This window comes from Struthio camelus, chromosome 1, assembly GCF_040807025.1.
Source record: "Struthio camelus isolate bStrCam1 chromosome 1, bStrCam1.hap1, whole genome shotgun sequence".
Taxonomy (NCBI): Eukaryota; Metazoa; Chordata; class Aves; order Struthioniformes; family Struthionidae; genus Struthio; species Struthio camelus.
In genome coordinates, this window is record NC_090942.1 from 153,867,269 (window position 1) to 153,888,886 (window position 21,618).

The following is a 21,618-nucleotide window of genomic DNA, read 5'->3' on the forward strand; positions in this document are numbered from 1 at the left end:
GTGATTAAAAAATGATTCTGCTAAAACGCTCCTGGAAATCTGGGAGTTTTATCTGAAGGAGAAACTGAAATAAAATGTTTTTCAGAAAAATTCGATCACTGATCTTAGCCTTTCCTTATGGCTGAAATGGCATTCAACAGATGACTGCAAATGCTTGTGTTCAACTCCAGGTAAGCCCATTTTGCTAAATCCTCCCCAGTGCTGTCATTTGGGTCTCAACTGTTATTCTGAAGTTGGCCGAGCTCTTTCCTTATGTACTTTCAACTCCAGTTAGCTTCAGTAAGTGCTAATCCTGTGTAAATAAAGACAGCGGTAGGACAACTGTCTTTTAAACAACTGGAATTTACAAAACTCTCCAAATGAAAATGATTGGATGAACTTTACAGAAATGTAAATTTTTTAACTTTGTGCTCAGATGAAGGTTTCTTCTGCTCTTTCACTCAGTTTAGCAAGGTAAAAGGCCTCCATTTTGTATAGCATAGCAAAAAGGCAGACTGTTCAGTGTCATCTCCAAGCAGGCACCTCATCCACCCCTGTGCAGCAGCCTCACAATCTTTATTTGGTGTCTCCCAATCGGTCAGGCCCTGAGCATACGGCATCCCTTTGTTTCAGGATCTAAATTTCCGAAACAAGGAAGCACACACAGACTCCAAAAGACTCGCATCTTTCAGAACACGCCCTTAGCAGCATGAGGAGGAGAAGGATAGCCGATCACTCTTGAAAAGGCCCTTCAGCACTCCAAAAACCCCACTATGAGGGTCATAACCACTTGTTGGTATCAGCATCACTTTTAGAGCTACCACCGAAGATGCCGAAGAACAACAGAGAGAAGAAAGATGCCTTAAGTCAGATGGGACGTATTGCATTGTTGAGGAATAGTATAACCACACACAAAAACCGAAGCCAGTGCAGAAACAAGAATGACGTGGAAGCAGAGGGGAATTCATTACCTGGAATTCATGCACATTAGTCTGGGCAAGGTGGAGTGGGGAGCAGTTTCCCCCCTCCCTCAGAAAACAAATATTGTACCGTCTTCATCCTCATGCCAAGCAAATAGGAAACCTTGGGAGCGATTACCTTCGTGCTGCTCTCTCCTTTACTGCCTGAGCCAGCCACCCATGACCACTCAGCCAGTTAAAGAATCCCAACTGGCAAAAGGAAAAAAAAAAACCAACAAACCCCACACTCCCCAGCTGCAGGCATCGTGGAAAAGTGCCTCAGGCCCCACACGTGTGACTTCACAGCAAAACCTAGAGCCAGCCCTGAGGGGTCTAGCACAGAGAGCAAAGTAATGTGGCTGTGATTACGATGTGTGTAAATTATAACCCCTCTTGTTTTAAGAAGGGAGGTTATCTAGCGAGCCTGTTCGGCACTTCTTTTAACTGTAATGTATTGAATAAAGATCGTCTGCAGACGATGCTGTATTTCTCTATCTAGTCTGTGTCACTTAAAGCTTTTTATGCTAGACCAGTTTTTAAAACTTCAATTTAAACCAAGATGAAAGGTCCTTAAACAGTAAATAGCATATTATATCAAAAACAAATAGATTAAAAAGTGAACATCCATAGCCAGTATATTTCTTTCCAGAAGAGTTTCGCTTTCTGCGCTAGCTAAAAGTGTAAGACTGGCAGATCTGGGCCAGAGGTTTGTAATGGGCCTTTTACTTTTTTTCTTCCCTCTCCAGTGATAAATAATCAGTTTTAGAGAATTGATAAAAAGAGACAAGAATGAAAAGTGAGTATGACACATTTATGAGACGGATTTTTCATCTGTTTCTTAAATATAGCACCTTTATTTCAGATCATATTTAAAAAAAAAGACGAGAGAACCACCCAATTTATGTTGTGCTGCTGTAGTGAATACGTATGAATATATGGAGCATAGCCCGGGAGAGCAAAAAAATTCACCAAAAATTTCCTGACAAGTTGAGAAAGTTATGTTATCATTCAAGAGTCATTTATTTAAAAGAGAAAAATAAAAAACAGGCCACATGACTAGAGGCAGCAGAGGATGAAAACACATTGTTTCCAGACAAACCCCCATCAAAGACATATGACTGCAGATTCTGAAGTCAGAACATCTTCATATTTTAAATTTCCACGAGCACTTTCTAGAAAAGCTGGAGTTTTGCTAGATGATTGGCTACGTGCTTTCCACTACTGATTGATAACGAGAAGTTGCATTAGCAGTATTTTTACCCCATCGTTCCGCTAAAGCAAATGGAGTTGAGGATTTGTTACTTGATCTAACGGCAATAGCTTTCCAATAGACATGCACAGAATCATTGATTAGTTTGTCCTCTCCTTGTTTGCATTGGAACACTGTTCAATTTACACCAATTAAAGAATGCTTGGTTTGTGTATTGAAGAATAATTAAGGGATGGAATCCCCTATAGGCTACTAAAAATGACGTCTGACTGGAATGGTGATTACAGCATGAAGGCAGCATTAGTATTTAAATAGTTTGACTGCTATATAAAATCATTACAGCATCTCACCATGAAAAAGAACGTTAGTTAATTTTGCCTATAACAAAATTATTTGTATATATTTGTCTGGTCACTTTAAGCAAATTTGACAAGGCTAATCTTAAAGCAAGTGTTCTGCGTTTGGCAGAAGGAGCAGATAGAGCACTATTTAAAGTAATCATCATGCTAGAAATATATAAATGCTTCCACCCAAATACAAACATGCACAAATGAATAGCTGAGCTTTGTCAGAGACATTCAAATCAAGTTTAAACATAAAAATCAGTTGTGGAAATGGAAAATCCAAGGGTAACTAGCATGTTAATTATAAAACAATCAAAGCCTCACAAACTGTAATGGTCACCACCGTGGTTCTCCAGCTTTTAACATCTTTTCCAGTACTGCCTGGAACGAGGCATCACGGGAAACTAATGGGCAAATAGTTCTCCCCTATGAAACAGCCCAAAAAAATAAAAAAACTAAAAAGTCAGTAGCCTATCACATTCATGCAGTACTTCCTTAGACGAGCTTTTTCTGTGGATTATAAGGTGGGAGAGAGATTCTTTTTTTGAAAAAAATATTTGATGGGAGAAAGCTTTTCCTCCTTTATTTAGCTTACCCCAGTGCGTATTAAATTCTATCTCCTAACATTAGATTATAGTATCTATAGTACTGATCTATCCAAAACATGACGGTAGCATTACTGTAACATAAACTGCTTGAGGCCATTCCTGTAACATATTTACCTTTCCATAGCCTACTTAAATACGGTGTGCTTGTTTTACTAAACTTGTGCTTGTTTTACTAAACTTAGATGCTGTAGTATATTTTATACGATCATCCGCCTGCTTCAAGACCTCACATTGCAGCTACTATCCTTCCTATGAGAATTTATGCAGTTCCGCTTGAAGGTTGTCAACACTCTCTTTAATTCATTAAAGGGTTCTCTGTGAAGGAACATAAGACTTTTCCATTTAAGCCTCTAAGAGGAATGAGAGTTATTAGCATGTCTACATTGTGCAGTGCACGACTGGGTTGCTAGCTATGATGCCCAAGCTAGCTCCAAAGGAGGTGATACATCTACACAGCGCAACATAGCCTTATTTGTGTAGCCCAGCATCCAGGTGCCTCTACAGTGCCTCTTAGCAGATGAGACTGGCCTGTGCACCATATTGCTCTCAGGACTGTTTCTGGTTCGGCAGGGAGCTAACAGATATATTCGCTGCCTCATATTCCACCATATGGCTGCACCCTGTAGTTAGGCTTGGGACAGGACACTTCACTGGAAAATGCAACCAGGGCCTTTCCTTGCATTTGGTTTCAACATTTAAAAAGTCTTCTGTTCTGGCTTTTGTTTTCATTTTGCACAAATAGTCCCTGATTCTGTACCGGACCGCCTGTTGGGATCTCCCACTATAATCTGCCTGACTAGACCTTGGCCTTTCAGGAGTTAGACTAACTCTTCCTTTCAATGAATAATCTTCTTTTGCAGCAAGGCAGATATAAGGGTGTATTCTCCCCTCCACCCACAAGAAGAATGTCCATTAATTTCAATAGGAACTCTCCATGCAGAAAAGGGAGAACTGTGCCCTGGGGAACATTCATGGAAGATTAATGGTGAGGAGAGAAAAGTGATACAGTACAGGCAGAACAAAATCAGAACCCACCACACAAATAAAACCAGACAAGGGTTCATTTTTTAAAAGTCAGTCAGAACGGCAGGAAGGCTTTGAAAAAATCAGGGCTGTTTCAGTGCACTTTTGCATACATTGGCTTTCAGGAGACATGAATAGAAACCTAACAGTAACTCTTTTTTCATACCTCCTTTCACAGGTCTCACTGGCAAAGAAGGATTTAGCACTTAATTCCTGTACTTTTATGTGGCAAATTAGGAATTTGCACCTTAAAAGGAAATTGCTTTTCAAACTCCCATAAATTTGGGATTTTATTTTTTTTAATGGTGGAAAACATTCCCTACCTTCATCCCAACACATAATAAATAGCACTCTCCATTAGTTCTCCTCAGAAAGGTGTAGGGAAGTAGATCTGGCCAAAGAGAGGTGTTTATCATTCCTTCTGAGGAGAGGCTAAGAGCCTGTAGCGTGTCCTTAACCGTTTCATATCCTTAGCCCTTTTCAGTTCAAACTCGCACATTGCTCTCTTAATCCAACCCAAGTGCCTGCTGAGCAAAATATTTTACTTGAGGCTTGGGTCATCTCGTGAAGATGGACCCACCAGCACTGAAAAGCCCAGATCAAAATTGCAACATAAAAAGAGTGGGACTGTGTTTTATTTTTCATGTTAATATAAACTAAAAGACCCTACACTATTTTTGACCTCCTTTCAGATAATGACTGGTTGGTGTGTGACTGCAATGAGATAGTTGAAAGATGGGGAAGGGGACTGACACTGTGAGAGTGTGCAGAGGACCACAGTAGCAGATGCTCCAGGAGGAAGGACTGAAGGTATGGCTGCTTCTGCTGTATGAAGTACTAGTATATAGGTGCTTCCCTGGCAGGTTTGATGGCAAGGTGGTAACCCATTGAAGTGGGACAAAGGACATGATTACCGCACACCTAAAATGCTTTTCTTAGCCAAGACAAGGCAAGACGGAGAGAAAACCCTTCCAGAAAAGAAGCATACCGTCCCATAACATGACAATGCCCTAGCAACCATAACTGTCAGCAAAACACCCCCTCATTCAGGCTGTCGACACCCCAGGGAAGATAAGCTTACAAAAAGGTTAGTACACATCCTAACATGATTTATTTTTGAGTTATTTTTGGCCCGATTTCTTCCTCTCTGTACTTCTTAGTGTAGCAAAAGGCCAGAGGCAGGTGTCTGGATGGCACCGTTTTTCTTTTAATTTATTTAATCTATGAAGCAACATGAAAAACAATGAGCAGGGAGCATGCTCTGGATTTGCCTATGTATAGTGACTCCAACACTAACATGTGAATTTAGTAAAGTGAGACTCTGTGGAGTGGAGATAAATTACAACAGCAATTGAAGTTGAATGTGATATAGAAATCCAACCAACAGAAGAGTGTCTGGAAACAATTATTCAGAAAGCTGCTGACCTTATATTTCTTTAAAGAGTTAAACATTTGGATTGGTTAACTGGCAGCCGCAATGGCATATGCTCTAATCTTTGATCCATAGCTGAATTTGCAACTCTTTGTATGAGAAGCAGATCACATAGATTTGCATATTTTTAAGGATCTATAGGGAGAAAAGGAAGAACAAAAATAGGCCTTCCAAGAATCCACATTGAGATCACACAAAGTGTCATGGGTGCCCCCAAGTATATGAATGTTCAGAGCCACTTGCAAGACTCACAGATTTTATAAATGGCCCTGAACTGTGACATTCACATCTGAAGTTTAATCAGAATTCCTCCTGGAACAGACAATTGCAAATCAAGAGTTTTCTTCATAATATCTTGCATACCTTTACAAAGATATGAATATCTGTCATTAAAATCTCACTTTCACATCCAAATTTTTGCCAGAACATTCCTAAAATCTGAAAGGGTTCATAGCTAATAGATAAATTTAAAAAATGTTTTGTAACTAAACGATAAAGTGTTATCCACATTCAAATGCACAAGCAAGTAATAAATTTCTGCTAAGCTCTTGGCATGATTCTAGCCTTGGCCAAATTTTCCAGTCTCTATGAAAATTCTACAGACACAAGACAACTATGAGTTGCCCCACTGGTGAACTGTGAATGCAGGCTGAATTCTAACCACAATTAAGTTTGTCCATGTTCAAGGTTCATTTTTTACATATATCTATATTCAACACTCTCTCTACCCACTTAAAGGTGTCTAATAATCACTCATTTTGGATCAGCTATAGTGCCTATGTCAAGGGAGATTTCCTCTACTTGATAGTATTCTCCAGAAAAGTAGCTCCTACTGATGGAACTTAGTATCATATTTTGTACTGTGAATTGAAGAGGTATTCATCCCTGCCAATGTTATCAACCGGGGGACATTATAGCAAAATATTTACTCAATTTGAAAGGAACCTCCATCATTTTACAGTAAGCTTTCTGTCCTAATTCGCCTGCACAACACTTTTTGATATCCATAAAGATCATAATAGTGCTTATTTGGCTTTGCCTTAGGGATACCGCCTATACATCTCAAATGAAAGTATTATTGCATGGATTACTGCTTGGGACTATGCACAGATATGTGCAAAAAAAGACAGTACAAAGAAGGCAGTCTCCAAAAAACGTTCAGTCTAGCTTTTCTTTAGGTCCATGCGCTAGTCAAATGAGAGCATGGAGGAGCGTTAGATAAGGTAAAACTAAAAGCTTGATTGACACAGGAGGCAGTGTTTCCAGGTACCATGTGCCTTGCACTGTGGGCTGGCAACATTTTGTAAAGTCCTGGCAAAAGTCTCATGAAGAGGAGAGGAAGGTGAATCATATTCCTGCATAAAGCATAGTGAGAAGATGAGGTGGTGCAATGGTATTCAGAAAGCTTCTTTGGAAAACGATCAGACAATTGACAGATGAACCAGAACCCAAGGCAGAAACAGTGGCTTCAGCATCTTAAAGAGGGAAGGGAGCAATAGAAAAGAGAATAGTACACAGCCTTAGGCAGAAAATTAGCTAGTGCTGCAGAGTTTTTAAGAAGGGACCAACCTGAGTCGTTACAGAGTGCGCATTCCACAGTATAAGCAAACCCCAAAAAATAAAAAGCCAAGGCTAAGCTTGCTGCATTTCGCAGGTTGCCAACAGCAGTAGTGATAAATGCTGCTCCTCTGTCGTCAGCCAGCCCATGCAGCTATGCCTTTTGAAACTCTGGGAGCACAGTGAAAATAAAGGGTCAAGACTTGCCTTGCTTAATGATTAGGAACCTTATCTTTCTTTTATTGACATGAACAAATGCTTTTCCTTCAGTGTCTTGTATACCTTGAGTGTTCCTTCCTAAAGACCTCTGAAAGATTTTCTGACCTCTCAGAAACTTCCTTCTTAGGGGGTTGTGTAGCCTGCTTGTTTTATGTGAAGGCAGGATATAAAAATGGAGAAGCGGATTGCCTTAAGTGCTGTGGAGTATGATTGCAATTGCTTCACTTAGTTATTGCTCACCATATTTTACAAATGCCATATCTATGTATTATATTTGTTCTGGTCATTGAAATCATACTTTCAAACTGATCTGAAAATGTATTGAGATATATTTTATCAATGTAATATTATAACTGTACAAAATTGGTAATATCAGTTAGATGAAATATCTTAAAAGCTGCCTCTCTACAGTCCATTCTCTGTATCTTAACTTCGTGCTGCAGTACAAGGCCATTTGCTGAAATTTTGCTCATGCACTGTTACGTGAGATCCTGGTATATCACTACAAATTGGCAAAATATTGAAATACAAAATGAGAACACCTTCAGGTGATGAAATGAGCCCAAGAAAATCGCATTTCTCTTTACATCACGTAAAGCAGAAAATTTGAAAACTGTTTCAGTGCAAAGAGATTAGGAATGAAAAGATATTTGGAGAAGCTTTGTCATTATCGTGGACTATAGGAAAAGACAAAAAAATTATTTAGAAGCAAAATAATACTAAATTGACTTAAATTAAAGGGGAACCATGAACTAAGTCATTGACAGTGGGATAATGTCACCATAGCTGTTCGGCATAAGGTAATCGCCTATACTGCTGCTGTAAGCAGGAGAAAGAGAGAGAAACTGCACCAGTAAAAGGGAGCTATTTTACTATGGCCACCCAAAATAGTTGAACTGAGTGACATCTGGAGGTGCCACCTGCGGAAGAGAGGGGAGGAAACAGTACCTGAAACTAGATAGGTAACTCTAAGACAGCTAAAGCGGAGGGTAATGAATCCAACGCTGAATGTGAATTCCCAGACTTCAGGAGATGAAGGACCCGATTAATTTCTAGGACTTTTTCAATGACTTCAACATATTTCCGAGGGATGAGTATGCCTGTTGGTATCCTGCTATGGATTTCAGGGACTGGACTTTGATTTGAAACTCTGAAATTGTGGATCTTGAGAAATATTAAGCTTCAACATAGGAAGTTTAGGAAGGTTAGGTTCTTTCATCTGCTCCAAAAAGCCAGTGATAAAGCAGAGCTGTTCTGTGTAACATTTTTCTTCTCCTTCACTTGAAACAAGAAAGTAAGTGAAGTAAGGATACCCCTATCCTTTTTGAAAGCTCGGACAACCCTGATCACGGGACAAATACATTCCTCTTTTGTCAAATCAAGTCGTGGAACCAGTAACAGACACAGTTTCCATATCTGTGGCTTGGGCAATTATAGTTAATGTCTGTCCCATAACCATCCCATATCAAAGGGCAAAGTTGTTTGTCACATATCTCAAATCAGGTACATACATCTTCACTGACTGTAATATAAATTAAACTAGTAACTAACGGTCTGATTTTATAAGCAGACTGAGTAATGGTCAACAAAGGTCAATGAAATAAGTTTTATGTCATAAAGCTCAGTAGTATTTGCAAACACATGCTTTCTGGTTGATGTTATAAAGCTGACCTCTTCTGAAACGTCTGGATTGATACAGCATGTGCTGTCCAGAAAATAAAACAGGGCACAGAGAATATTTGCCCTGTTTCCTGTGTTCTAGTTCTGTACTTTGTGATCGTTAAATATTGGGTTGGTTGTATGGCAGCCTGTATCTTTCTTAAAAAAGAAGAGGCAAGAGAAAAAGTAGAAGTAAAGAACTACAAAAGAAGGAGAGAAAAAGAGAAAGAGAAAGGATTCCTGCATCACTCTGGCTTTCCTTAGTCAAAGGCCCAGGACCAAATGGCTAGTCACTTTGCTGAGGGTCAGGCCATAGACTGGGATATGGGTCACACTCCTCCTGTTTTCACTCAGCTTGCCCCACGCTGCTGTATCCCAGTGGCTTCTTGCCCTAGAGCTACTGAGGAGGGCCAGCTGCTCACATGAAAGTCTTCCTATGGACAATGCCAGTTTATGTCAGTGAGCATTTAGCCCATCTCCTTTTCAATCTGTGACAGATGTACTGGTGGAATAATATTGGGCTTAATAAGCCAGATACCTAAGATCTGATGAGAGTGGCTGCAGCAATATGCGGAAATATCCTTCACTGGAGCAGTAACAGAGCACAAGCTGAGAACCAAGCCTCTCCTGTAGGTAAATATAAAGCTTACACTGGGTTATGCACCAAAACGCCCTACAAATCCCCACAAATCTGTACAAAGTGGATCGGGAGAAGAGTGCAACAAGCTAACAGAGGAGTTAAATGAATCTCTTGCATCATGTCTGCTATTGGGAGTGATGGAGAAATTCCTGTGCCAAAGGCACTTTGCAAAGAAAATCAGAGTGTGGCCTTTATACAGATTGAAGTCTCTAAGGAGGAAGTTGTAGAGTAACTTGAGAAACTCAAGTGCAGTAAATCACCGCAACCGGATGGTGTTCATCTGGGAGTTCTGAGGGGAAATAAAGTGAGAAAAAGCCAAGATACTGACAAGGGGATGCCTTCTTCCCTTAAAAAATGCAGCAGCAAAAGAAGGCTGGAAAGCCCTATTATGTTGCCTGTCTTCAAAAGGAGATGAGGAAAATCCTGGGAATTGCAGGGCTTTGATGTTTACCACAGTTTTAGGGAACCTAAGAATCAAGTTTTGAATAGCAGTTAAAGAGAGAGATTGTTGGACAAGAACGCCCCATGAGGGTGCAATCTCTCAAACTAGTGAGGCTGTTACAAGGGGAAAATGTACCTCTGTCTGATTGGAATAGTTTGCAAAGCCAGTGGAGCAGCCTTCGGAGGGAAAGTAGGATAAGATGAAGTTGTCAGAGGAAGGTGACCATGTGTAAGCGATTCAAACATTCGAAAGATTTTTCAGAGGTCATTTATAAGCAATTGTCATAGAGGACGTTAAGATATAAAACTGAGAAAAATATCCTAAACATGATATGTTCCTGGAACGAATTAAAAAATAAGTTCAGAGGAAGTAAATATGCTAAGCATTTCTCTGTCTAATGGGGGGAAAGGCGAGGACCCACTGGTGGGTACTAGGACTAGTGTCGTAACAAGTAAATGAGTCTGAACGCCAAATCCTAACGCATTCAAATTAGCATATCCAGACTCTACTCCAGATCTGGATCTAAGTTACACATGTGGTTCTCGTCTTAAAAGAGGATAAACCCATTTAAACTCCTTGAGCTGTGAGTTTTGCATACTCCACATCCAAAGCGTACAGCTCCAGCCTACTTGAAAGTTACGCATGAAATACACGAGACGGAGGAGGTGCATGTGTGCACCTACATGCAAAGGAAGCAATGAAATGTAAACTCAAAACAATTTAAAAAGTAGTTCATGGCATAAAGTGCTCTAATGTAGAGATTACATTATGTAAGTATTTGCTCTTGACATTGGCTTGCTGCAGCTGGTTCAAAGGGCGGAGGATTATGAGCAATAGGACAGTGCGAAACTTGCTGACTTGGGAGGCCACTTTCTATAAAACATTTGGATTTGCAACGTTTCATACCATTTCAGTTTCTCTCTCTTTTTTTCAGTTCTTCCAGGCCCATTGCACTGAAAACAAAGCTACTTCTATTTTAACTCACTCATCTCTTTTGAATTTCTTAGATTTTGATAGCTTTCAAAGGAAGTCAGAGGTAGGAATTAGACAAAATACAGAAAGTGGGACATTTCTAACCGGCTTATGTGCTTTTAGTGTTTAAAAAGAAAGCTTTTTTTTAAAGTAAACTGTAGGAGGGCTTGTAAAAATAGATATTTACATTTACATACTGGGACAGATTCTCAGCTGTCGTGAAATAACATTGCTCCATCATCCTGAACAGAGCTAAACCAACCACTGCAGCAGAGACCCTGGCTCTTATGCGTGTACATATATGTTCAAAATATGTTTACTATTCTAGGCTTTTCTGAACGTAGAGAAGTTTATTCTTCTTCCAGGTGCTTTTGTTTGTACACTGAGTTTTAGGAGTTAAAGCTCCTCTATATTTACGTGAGTTAGTCTTCAGGAAGGCAAGGCAAGGAGAAAGCGTGAAGTGCAAGAAGGAGAAAGATACATGCACAAAGGAGCCAGCGTGAACAAACAGTTTTGGAGAAGATGAAGAAGGTGGGGGAGAGAAATAGCAAAAAGAACAATGTCCCACGCAGCCATACAATGATCTAAGGGTACTCGTCCTTGATAGCAACTGAAACCAAGCAATATCTGCATCCACAGCAACAGAGAGTTAAATTGTGACTGAGCAGAGACTGTGACTTTCAGAAAGCACTTCAGATGTTTTCTGCTAGATAGCACAAACAGCTGGAGACTTGCTATTGATAGCAAGGTGGAGAGAAAGCACTTCTGTACTCAGCTGCACTGTTGCTGGAGTCAGGTAACACAGGACACAGAGTACATGTCACATCAGCTAGTGCTAATAGGTGCCAACAGACACCTTCACTCCCTCCCACTCAGTCTGTCTCTGGGTGAAAGTCACGTGAAAATATATGTGGAACAACTGCATAGTAGTACGTGCTCTTGCCCACACTGTAGGATGCTGGTACTGATTCAGACAGTACTGGACTCCAGACACATAATGTACACCAACTAGCCATAATAAATAATAATTACCACAGTAGGGGGCAGCAGCCAGCTGTGGAGGAGAAGTAAGGCCAGCTGCTGGAAGAGATGTAGGCACTGGCTGAGCATGCAGGCTGGGCGCTGAGAAGGGCCAGAGGGACATGGCTGGGAGCCAGTGGCAGCTCACTGCCAAGAAGAGGGAGATAAAAACACAAAAGAGGTTCACCAGCGGGAGCTGCTCCTGGCCACCCTTCAGCAATGGGTAGCCGCCCTGATCCAGGAGGGAAGGCAAACAAGGAGCCGCGCCAGCAGCCCACACTGCTCCCAAGTACCACACTGGAGCTCATACACCCCGCAGCAGTAAGCAAAGGGAGCCCACTGCCACGGAGCAGCCCTGCACACACCCATGCCTTGCGCAGGAGCAACACCTCCTTCTGAAATGTGCACAGACTCATCCTGTTCCCCTTCAGGATGTCCCCAGAGGCACCTTCAGCTGAAGCAGGGTCAATACTTTGGAGAGGGAGTGCAGCTCCTCGGGAGACTGATAGGCACTGAGTGAAGGCTTTTCTACAGCACTCTTATATCCAGGTTTCCTTTATTTCGCTGGGAGACCCGTCCTGACAGTTCTGAAGATCACCAAGTAATTGCATTTTAGCTGTCTAAATTTCTTTAAAAGTCTGGTCCTTAGTGCTTGGAGTCCCCAGATGAAATGTTAAATAGTAAACTGGTAAACTGCAGTTAAACATGCTGCGTGCACTGAATAGTCTGGTGTTACAACTAAAACTTATCATAATTTAAAAATAATTTTCTACCTACCCTGAAAAGTCATTTCTAAGGCCATATAATTTCACTGGCCTCATTTTCATAAAGTTGTCTGTGGCATGCTCCCCACACACTGGCTTGTCAGCAAAGCCAGTAACATCCCAGTGTTGCCTCCTCTCCTTGCCCCATAAGTAATACATACTTACTTCATCGGCACGATATAAAGTTAATTAACTCATGTTTTGTGTAGTAATTACAACGATGTGGTACACCTCACTTGAATTTAGTTTGGTGAAATTTAGCTTTACCTATATTAATGTGTTATCTTCAAACTTGCTTGCCAATTATTTTTCACTTAGTTCAAATGATAAACATTGTTTGAATTTCCTTCCAAAGGAGGAGCCTGCTTATTTTCAGATTCTGTACATATCCACTGAGAAAAGTCACATTGGACAACTAAAGGTTTTTTTCTTTCCTTGCTGTGTCCCTATCTGGCTGAACATAGGGTTTATGAAGTGAATGATGTGTAAGGGAAGTCACTTTCCCTCCACTTTTCAGTGGTGAGGCTCTGTATTTTGTCCTAGTAGAAGCAAAAAGCCAGTTGGCAGATCTCATTTTATGTAGTCCACAGAAGAGCAGAGAATTTCACAGAGGACGATCTCAAACAAATAGGGCATGGTATCTAGGAGAAACGTCCATTTTCTTGCAGATAATAGCCAAGCATGTTCCATGAGTGAGCTCAAACCCAAATCCACGGCTGCTGCCCCTTACTGTGACAATTATTATCTATTACAGCTAGTTGGTGTACATTATGTGTCAGGAGTTCATTGCCATATAGGCAAAGGAGAGCCTATGTGTTGAAACTACATACAGTTCAAATATGAAGAAGCAGATTCTTTCCAAATAACTTTTATCTGAACATCCGACCTTGAGAACCAGCGTCAACTACGTGCTGGCAAACACCAGGATCTGGAAAGAAGTTAAGGTGTTTGCATAGCTCTATTTTGAACTAGCCGTCACTAAGAAAGTCTGCTGGTACTGGTCATAGCATATCGCCTGCCACTGCTGAACCTAGTGGTAATAAGCTGATGGAGCGTATTGAGCTGTACTGCTTTTCGCACGTCTTTGTGGCTCAAATTTTTCCCTGACATAGATATCACAGGTAAGCTTTGAATCTATTTATGCTGTGTCATAATTGATTTCCTTTAATTTGTGTAAATGTCTCTCTATACGTGTTTGTATATATGCATATGCATACATTTATGCACATGTGTACAGTTGGCCGTAACTATTAAATGCAAATATGTATATTGTCACAGCTTATTGCTAAGTTCATCACAGATTCTTGAGAGTACTTGGTTTTATTATACAATAAATCAACCATAGAAAGTTAATACCTTCTTTAGAATGAATAAGGAACACAGGAGTCATCATACCATGTATATTTAATGGTTTGATGGCATCTCTGTGCCCACATGTAAACAAGGAAACATATATTGCATTGGCAGTATAATTATTCCAGCAAGGAACCTCCATCCTATGCTCCTACAAATATGAGGTTCAACAACACGAGATACAAGCATTATGTCATCAGCTGCATATGAATTTCACAGCTTATCTTTCTGATCTTAGGTTACAGAAGTAAACTCCAACAAAAATGCATACCATTGCAAATTTACTGGAACCTTTTTAATTATAACATTAGTCACAATGTCTTAAAGAGGTAGATTGGCCCTTTATTTCTGTATGTATGCATACACTCATGCATATATGTGTGTGTGTGTATGTATGTACGTATATATACATACACACACATATACATATACAGACAAGCACACATAAATACATGCTCATATGCTCATGTATGTGTGTACTATTATATAAACCGTTTTAAGAGATGTCATTATTTTAAAAGGTTGATTCTGAGTACATTAAACTCAAAAACAATGTTCTGTACAGTTGACCAATTTAAAGAAGCCCCTGCTGGTGCACAGAAGAACAAGCTAGCTGATATCATTAAACATCATCAGATGAGGCTGCAGGTAGCTGAAATGTTCCTTAATGAAAATTTAAAGAGAGCAGATTAAAATGATATTCCTCCAACCCAACAGAACACAAAGGTAAAGACATTCAATTACAACCAAGATCTCATTTAGCACTAAGGAAGTGTTGTTTGTTGATCAGAATTTATTGCCTGAAGTGAACAGCTAGGCTTGTGATATGTACATAATTATTTTCTACAATGTACTCTACTAGCATTTAGATACAGTTGCTAGACAAGTCAATGTCTTTAATAATATTAGACAGTGATGCCCATGATCAAGAGTTAGAAAATCTAAACAACAGCAAAAAATCTTTTTAATCTGTGCTATTCTATCTCCTAATATTGTGAAAAGAAATTCATAATGATAGGCATTTATTTTTAAACCATTTGTGTTAACTGTTTTAAAAGGCTACCGTTGACCAACAGAGTAAGTAATACCAAGGAAGTGGTTTGAACAGGATACTCCACTTGTGCATCTATCCAGAATGCTGATGGCTTTCCCATGGGTGCATCAGGAGTGTTTATTAGTAAGAAGAAATTGAAGGTGCTCATGTCTCTGCCAGATCTGTCATTAGTTCAGAGGAAAGCATCACATCTTTGAAATCTCATAACCAAAAAAAGATGCTGACAGGCAGCAGTGTGACAAGAGAAGAGGAAGGATAACCAGGAGACCAAAAGAGCTGATTTATCAGAAAAGATTAAATGAGCTAAACATGTATAGGTTGGTTTAATGATAACTAAAGGAAACATCACAGTAGCATAAAGATACTGAAGGGAAACAACACCAAGGAAGGAAAAGAATTGTAAAGGAGGTTTGCAAAGGGATATAACTAGGTGAAACATGGTGATGTTAAGAAAGGAAAAAAACTTCTGACAACGAGATCCTTTAGGCAGCAAAATCCCTCCCTAGGGACATGGCATCACTTAGGACATTTAATCTAGACACAAAAAACAGCCAAAAATATGCCGTAGGAAATAATCTCACAGCGTCAGGGAGCTGTACTGAATGACCTAAAAGGTACATTGCTAATTTGTGTGCATCTGTTATCTCTGATTTTCCTTGCTTGTATGGCCAACTCATTGTTACACGTGTGTATTTGGTTTTTCTGGGCCCAATCCAACTCATGCTGTAGTCAGCAGAAGTTTGCAACAGGAGCAATAAGACCTCAGTGTCTTTGTCCATATCTTTGCTGTTCTAAAAAGAAAAAAAAAAACCATTCAGCAAGAACTATGAATGTATATTATAAAACAATTAAACCAGATCAGCCTCTTAGCATTGCCTGACTATTTAAACCTGTGTTTATCCTTAGAGATATTCAGGAAAACATGCATTTGCTTTCATATAGCTGAGCTAAAATGTTTGCTAAGAAAGAAACTAGCAGTTCATCTAAAAATAGCTTCTTATGAAAAACTGCTTTGGTCATGGAAGACAATTTTCTGTAATAAACCAAAAAAGATATTGCATAGAAATAGCAGAGCTCTTTTTACTGCTAGAGCAGTAATGCAACTGATGAAAGGAGCTAACAATGAACCCTGAACTCAAATCTGTAGTTTTTGAATGTTATTTTTATCCAGTACTTGAGTGTACACAACCATATGATGCTTCAATTCCAGCTCACTTGCAGGTAGAGAATAACCATTTTGTGGCAACTCAGCGTTACTTGGCCTCCTGAGAGGCATTAACTTCTGCGTAAGTGGGGCGAAACGTTCAGGGGCCAGGGCTGCGCTCTGGTGCTGTCCACGTATCTAGCAGCTGGTATTGTAAATCTTTAGGGCAGTATTTCTTGAAAATACTAAATAGACATTTTGGTAGCTATCACTGAGCCTGTGGCTATACCCCTTCAGGCTGTGGTCTTATCTGCTGTCACAAAATAAGTAGAGTCAGGCAGGGCCAGCACTTGGATTGGTAACTCTAAGGAAAGCCAGAAGCTGCAGAAAGCATCTTTGGCAATAGAATAGATGTAACTTTTTTCCTTGAGCCTTTTCTAATACCCTGATGAAGACGTAATGCCCAGCTGTGACATGAGAGCAAGATCAAGAGCCACATTTTCAAAAAGGTCTTCCCTTGACCTAGTGAGGGTATATGGTACAGTGAACAGAAGACCTCAGAGCGCAGGACTCATGTGCCACTTGCACACATGCGTGACATTGGGAGAACAGCATGAAAATGCATCGCTCCAGCATGTTTCATCACAGAAGGGGTACAGAAGAATGGCATTTTTGACATCTTTAGGGATGATGGCAGCTCCAAACTCAGTATTTAGCTGTGTTTATAATACAACAAGGTACGAAAGTCAAACTTTTGAGGCAAGATCTTGTACACCAACTTGCAGCCTCATGCTTTTTTAACGAAAATATAGAAGGGCTGATAATGAAATCCTTGCCCAATGGTCTACATTGCCAAGAATTTTAAATTGCAAGTTAACCAATTTCTCCTCTAAAGTTCAGACAATAAATAAAATTCTATGTGAAAAATGGAGTCTTTTATTCCTTTGTCAAAATCTGATCAGAGTAAACTACAGATGTTAAAAGGCACTGTAGTTCAAAGAATTAAAAAGAATCTTATGGGGTTTGTACGAAGAAAAGAATTTTAGAGAATAATATGGAAAATATTATAATGCCATTATATAAATCAGTGGCACATCCTCACTTTGAATACTGTCTTCAAATTTGGTCACCTCATCTCTGAAAAAAAGAAAGTAGATATAGAACAGGTCTAGAGAATGGCAATAAAAATGATAAAAGTCAAAAGGATGGGGAATTTCTTGAGAAGAGATAAAGAACACAAGCACCAGCCTCTCTCTCAGGCGAGATTCACCCTCATTGGATCGCAAATCATACCTGAACCCTTTCCATAACCTTGGAACAACCTCTTTTGCTTCAGCTAATCTAGAAGATCCACTTGCCCCCTAGCAGTCCTTGTGATTCTGCTGAAAGCCTTTGGGCCATTGCATGAAGCAGAAGTTGCAGATGCTTTCTTTGGTTCCTCCTACCTTAGAGGACTTTCAGACCATGAGACACTCAGGCACTGGAAGCCAAAATGGCCTATGGACAGTGCGCAGGACCCAGAGCTACAAATGAACGTACCTGTTTTCTTTCACAAACTATATCCCAAACTCATTTTCTGGTCCCAGTCGTAGTAACTTATTTTTTCAGTACCTTTCCTTCCCTCAGTCTTCAGATTAATATTTCAGAAATGCATAGGTGATTCATGCAGGGTATGAATCCCCTGACTTATCTGACATTCTTTCCAGTTAGATCACTCAGCTCTTTTGAAAATGTGTCATCTGTCTATTCAAACAGTCTCAGCCCCGAAGGACTTGCATTGTCTCCCTTGGTTCAAGCAGTGGAGTCCCCCAGGCTTTGTCAGAGCTCTACTTAAGCATGACTGTAATATAAATAACATTCCATCCTCATGATCTTTAAACCTAATTAGCAGCAAAGGAAAAAGGCCCCTTTCCTATCCTGCAAGGTGAAACAAAGAGGTATCAAATTTCAAATGGTTAAGAGGTATTACTTTTCCATACAATGTACAGTTTATTAATGGGACTTGGTGTTACAAAGATAGCACTGAGATAAACAGCATATTTGTAAATGATGAGGCATTTTCAGGCATTAAAGCAAATTGTCACAAAAAGTTCAGATTGAGTGAAGTTCAGTGGCATATATTATGCAGAAGATCAGATTAGATGATGATAATGGTTGCTCCTAGCCTTAGAAAAAAATCTGTGAGAGTTTTATCAGCTGGAATTATGTAATAATTGTAATCATTCCAATAGTTCTTGACATGTGCTAGTCATTAAATGGGGTCAGGATGGCCTCATCCTCCATGCTGCACTGTTCTACAGTCAGGAGTGATGGTTTCCTTTGACATCAGCTGGTATTGGCCTCTGCCCAAAGTCAAGACAACTTACTGGGTTGACCAACACCAGCGATGATTAAGGCATGTTCAGGATGAAGCCCCATTATTCTTGGAGCAAATACAGAGCAGCACTGAACATTGCATACGGGAGGTGAGGGGCTGTCTGACCTACTGAGGAATAACCAGTTTGAGGACAGGTATTGTCCCCTACACTTGGCCTTCAGAGGACCCTGAACAGAGCAGGAAGCTTGTCAAACCTATGGCTCTTCACGACTCTTCCTAGATCTGGGCGAATCCTCATTCCTGGGTCCCTGCACAGGAATCATGGAGGCAGCAGTCTTGTTCCTTACAGCCTCGTTTGCCCCACAGCCCTGTCTGTAGGTCAGGAAAAAGGGAGCAAGATTAATAAGGTCTTGGTCAAACGAGTTTGGAGGAGGGAGATGAAGCCAAAGGCTCTATAGTTTCATACAGTTGCTCTGTGGCAACTAGGTTTACCTTTTAATTAATGTCATAGCACACCCTGAAGCCCCAGCCCCCCATCACCCACACCAGCATCCCTTCAGAGTGTCCCCTGTCCCTGTCAAAACCCACACCCACATCACCCACCCATGGGAACCTGTGAAGATGTAAGCTTCATCCTCATCTGCACATGCCTGAATTGCAAGCTGAACCCCAAAACAGGGCAATGTTCCCCAGGGCTCTCAGGGACAGGTGTAGTTTATGATGCCCCTATTGATCTTTCTACTTCAGATTTCTCAGATGGGAGAAGTGTCCTGGAGATCTTCCATTCATCTCTGTGAAAAATGCCAGCTTATTCTAGTGGTATACGATGGATATCTGGATCATCTCTAAAAGGTCAAAGAGATGGGGAGATGTCACACTAACAAAGTATTGTGAGAATAAAGACCTTTTTTTTCCGTGATTGTACTTACCTGCAACTTCAACTATCTTATAGGGCCTGTAAGAAATGAGGGAGGATGTCTTCTGGGGGATAGCTGTGCTGGAGCCATTTCGGTTAGGGGAAATGATTCAGCCTTGTGGGTTGAAAAAGTTATCTAGCAAAGAAAGAAAGAAAAGAAAGAGAGCAAAATAGATGCTTACATTAGTGTTTTACACTAGCAGTGCATACATTCTTATAAAGACATAGTATATACATAAAGTAAGCACAAAATGCATAGGCATTTGTGATTTCGTTATATTTATAACAGCAACTTAGATTTAATTTTTTTTTTTCTTTTTGGGGCAGAAAGCACAGTGGAACAAACGTCTATTATTCATAAAAATGATTGTCCTGTTCACTTGTATACCTCTGCAATTTATTCTATAACAGCTTTTTACTTCAAAGAAATCACTAGCTAATGACATCTCAAACTTAAAAAAATCCACTTACTCACAACCCTATCCCTGAGGGAATTCCCGTGTGTTATCAAAAATTTTTCCAAAGATCATTAACAGATATTACAAGCCAATTGAAACTGAGTATTTTCTTTGCAAATTACTTTTAACTTTAGAGCTATTGAAAAAAGACATTGAGTGATTTAATTTACTTAATCTATCTACAGATTGCAGCTATGTGCATATTCTGTGATTGCATTTCCAACAAAAAGCATATATAACTATACCTAATAGAGATATTTTTCTAAATTATTGTACCAGATCAGTAAGATCTCTGAAGATATTAATGTTTACTTTTTCATTTAGAAAATTGCACTCAAGAAAGAAATGAGCATCCTTATTCTGTTGCTATCTTAGAAATAATAACACACCATAATGCTTATTTTCCTTGATATTTTAATTAAAACTCCAGTAATCATCACATCTGTATATTCTTTGAGGACATATTTTACTGATTTTTCTGAAAAATCAGTGTCTTTTCACTAGGCTGTGAAACCAATATTTTAGAAAAACCTTACATAGCAATGAGTATGCTGAACAAAATCTTCTGTCTTGTACCAATCCAAAATTGCTAAATGTGGAGAAAGATAATTCAGCAGAGGAAGGCAGGAGAAGGTATCTTATTCTCCACCTTGTTGCCTTAAACTCCTCCCAGTGAACCTTATATGTATCAGCATCACTTTTACAGGAAGTACGGAAAATATTTTCCCCCGTGAATATTTAGCTTGTAGCTTTCTGGCTAGAGTTCCTGCTCTCTTTATAGATAAGCAAAAGGAAAATTGTTAAAGGTCTTGAGATCTTTATTAGTAAAAATTGGGATGATGAAGTTAGGGGACATGCAGCTTGGGATCCTGAGCTTGTAGGTCTACATCCCACCCAAGGTCTCAGTCATCTCCTTTTGTGGATCTGAGCCTAAAGATGGCTATTCAGAGAAAGAACCAGATTTGTCATAGCAACTAGGTGTCTAAACATCTTTTCATATCTGACTTAAGATGGTGGAAAATGTGTATAGAAAGGGTGTATGTTTGCGGGTACTAGTTACTACTTCACGTTTCTCAGATATCCACCTTTCCACTGGCTAGGTCAGAGGCCTGGGACCAGCCTAATGACTCCTGTACCACCCTTACTATTTAAGCCTCACCCTCCTGCTAGTCTCCTTTCTTTGGCTGTAGCAAGTCTCACAGTGAGCAGAAATTTTTTCTTACTGTCCCAAAAAGCGTGAGTTCTGCTAACTTGTGCCAATTTTGAGAAAGTGTCAGAAGCTGGTAAGGGCTGAAGGAATTACTCACTGATCCAACTGAGGTCCAGCTTTATGCTGGGGACTTTGGGTACCCATACTAGTAGGGAGAACAGAAATCTTTACAGACTAAGGTCCCACCAGTTAGCTTGACAGTTCATTCCTTTCCACCATCCTGTGGTGGCAGGTGGGAAAAATAAAGAAGACAGAGTGGCTGCTCCAGCTCAGAATCACGGAGAAAGGAGCATCTGCATGGGTCATTAGCTTGGATTTAACCTGTACTGTACCCAAAT

At 40.0% G+C, this 21,618-nt stretch overlaps 1 long non-coding RNA gene across 10 annotated transcripts in view; it reads right to left on the minus strand.

Moving 5' to 3' along the window:
* Positions 1-14,502: 14,502 nt before the first annotated feature.
* The window catches only part of LOC104143365 (uncharacterized), a 39,323-nt gene continuing 32,207 nt past the window's right edge, over positions 14,503-21,618 (minus strand). For 6 of the 10 annotated variants that reach the window (XR_693898.2, XR_693895.2, XR_011137381.1 and 3 more), the window contains 3 exons: positions 19,626-19,748; positions 19,347-19,541; positions 14,503-19,068 (listed from right to left, as the gene is read on the minus strand). This is a non-coding gene — a long non-coding RNA (uncharacterized lncRNA). Of the gene's footprint in view, positions 19,069-19,299; positions 19,542-19,625; positions 19,749-21,618 lie in introns of all 10 variants that reach the window. The other 4 variants (XR_693899.2, XR_011137384.1, XR_011137382.1 and 1 more) reach the window with 2 other exon arrangements.